Source organism: Triticum dicoccoides, chromosome 7A, assembly GCF_002162155.2.
Source record: "Triticum dicoccoides isolate Atlit2015 ecotype Zavitan chromosome 7A, WEW_v2.0, whole genome shotgun sequence".
Taxonomy (NCBI): Eukaryota; Viridiplantae; Streptophyta; class Magnoliopsida; order Poales; family Poaceae; genus Triticum; species Triticum dicoccoides.
The window spans coordinates 712,434,866-712,437,634 of NC_041392.1; the positions used below are offsets into that span (position 1 = coordinate 712,434,866).

Sequence of the window (2,769 nt, forward strand, 5' to 3'; positions counted from 1 at the left end):
GGTTGCGGTGACGTTATATGTCTTGCAATTGCGCTTGGGTGTGCTGACTTGCAATTGCGCTTGGGTTGGGGCGGTTGCAACTACAAACAAAAAAACTCCTGAACAAAAAAAATGGAACCGATCCCATCGATGCTGACAGCCCTCCGCCCCGACCCCCAGTTGCGGTCACGTTATATGTCTTGCAATTGCGCTTGGGTGTGCTAAGTTGCGATTACGCTCAGGTCGGGGCGGTTGCAACTTCAAAGAAAAAAACCAACAATAAATAAAAAAAGGGAGCCGGGTCGCGAGCCGAACGGCGCACACACGTCGCTACGAAGCTCTCCACGTTGACAAACACGAATCGCTGCGCGGCTGGATCCGACGGTTGGATAAGTGAATGAGACCAATCTATTTCTCATTCGAATGAGCTTTAGCAAATCCGAATTAGATATATGTCTTATACTACGGACCGAGGGAGTATAATAATATTTCTATCCGCGTCGATGGACTCTCGGACTTGAACCTACGTGCCGACTAGGTATCCAAGTACACCACCTCATGAGCTAGCTACTTCGTCGATGGACTCTCGGACTCGTACCAACGTGCCAACAAGGCAGTACAGTTGCAATTCCAACTGAATCTAAACTATTCTACCAGAACTAAAATTTCACATCTAAACATTGAGTAAAGGTATAGGGTTCCTTTGCCTCCCGCCGGGGCGCCGCCGCCAGTTCGCCTCGTCTTCGGAGGCCTTAGAGCCATGTCGGCGTGCCGGCGGGAAGGCTCCGTTTTCATAAGTGCTTTTGAGTTTAATTAAGGTTTGTGTTCCGTTTAAAAAGACGAGACGGCGGCGGCTACTTGAAGATGGAATAAGATTCTTCCTGCCTAGCCCCCGTCATGGTGGCGTATCTAGCACCGTCGGTGGGCATGTCGAGGTCTGTCTCCGGCGGATCTGCCTTTGATGGATTTGCTCGGATCTAATCGTAGTTCGTCTATGTTTGCGTTTCTTCCGGTTGGATCTTTGCGATATAAGCTACTCTTCATAGCAGCGGTTACTGTTCTGCTGCACTGGTCATATGGGGCCTTAGCCCGACGACATTCTAACTGTCTACTACAAGAAGTTTTGCCCGGCTCTAGCGAGGGAGGGGCTATGACGGCGACGCGCCTTCGGGTCATATTAGTGCTTGCACGCGTCGCTAGGTGGTCTATGGATCTGGATGTAATTTTTATCATTTCTGGTGTTCGTTGTACTGACATGATTGAAGATAAATAGATTGAAAGTTTTCTCGCGCAAAAAAAACACTTAGTAAAGGTACATTTACCCTTTTAGATGGATCTAGAAGCATGGCACGCTAAACACTAAGTTCATTTCGATGGATCCAAGAAATAAGAAAACACAGAGGAAGGGTTTGGAGGGATGAAATATGATCGTTAGCACTAGTAGAAAAAGAGTTAAACGTGAAGCACATTAGTGCCGGTTTGTAAAAAACCCGGCACTAATGTGATCAATAGTGCCGGTTCGAATGGCTATGCATTAGTGTCAGTTCGGAATGAACCTTTAGTACCGGTTCGTGCCACGAACCGGTACTAAAGGGGTGGTGGCAGGCTGGCGTCAGGCCATGGCCCCACGAGCCCCTTTAGTGACGGTTTGTGACACAAACCGGTACTAAAGGTTTAACCTATAGTACCGGTTTGCGTCACCAACCGGCACTACAGAGTCTTAACCTATAGTCCCGGTTGAAGACACAAACCGGCACCTGTAGGGCAATTTTCAAACTCTACCCCTCCCCCCGTGTATCGCCATTTCAGTTTTGAAAAAGTCAAAAGAAAATGATAAAAACTTTAAAAAATAAAATCCTTCGAGAGGTAGTTATATTATTACATCTACTAGTTAGGAAAATTTGAAAACTTAAATTTGGACATATTTTGCAAAAAGTGTAGGGAAAATGTAAAACGACTATAACTTTTGCATACGATGTCGGAAAAAACGTATAATATATAAAAAAATTCAGCACGAAAACTGAAAACTGAAAAACCAAAAAATACCCAAATCGATTGACTACATAGTAGGCGCATCTACCTATGCCTGATTTGAACAAGAAAAAAATCTAAATCTCCTGTAGACGAAAATGAACATGTGGATTAACAATGAGGATTTTGGTGCCTAACACACAACCGCGCCCCCACGCAGAACACAGGAATAATCCCCTGGGCATCCTGCTATTTTGGCAAATCTCTGTTGCGATTGAAACCTCTCAGTACATGATAATCACCGTAACCACAAAATTCGTGAAAGCTAGAGGCGAATCTGAGGTTATAGACGGAGGGATTTGACCTCGGCACACAGCTGCGGGCCGGATTTGGTACGGCGGCGGGGGGCTGGGGAGGAGGGGGTCGGGGGGTAGGAAGGAACCTGCTCCTCTGCGCGTGGCGACCCTGGATTCTTGCCCTCGCCGCCGGGCATCTCGAGGCCGGCGACTCCGGCCGCAGCAAACCTTGGATGAGCGGGCTCCCGTGATGGACCTTCTCTCGTCCCTCCCCTGTCTTCCTCTTCTTCTATCTGATTTGAAACAGTAACCACACCCACCAAAAATGAGGACGACTCTTTGGAAAAGAGACGTTAAAGGAGGGGCCACCTGCCATAGACTTTAGGATAAAGAAAAAGGAAGAACGATATACAAGAACTAGTGGCTTTATTAATATTTTCATCCTTAGAAAATGATTACATATGTGTGTGAAAAAAACAGTGGCGTCCTCCTTTCCTTATTTCACCGGAGAAGAAAGGGAAGT

General features: G+C 46.7%; 1 pseudogene; it reads right to left on the reverse strand.

The window, feature by feature from the left end:
* The window catches only part of LOC119328620, a 19,534-nt pseudogene extending 16,980 nt beyond the window's left edge, over nucleotides 1-2,554 (reverse strand).
* Nucleotides 2,555-2,769: the final 215 nt, after the last annotated feature.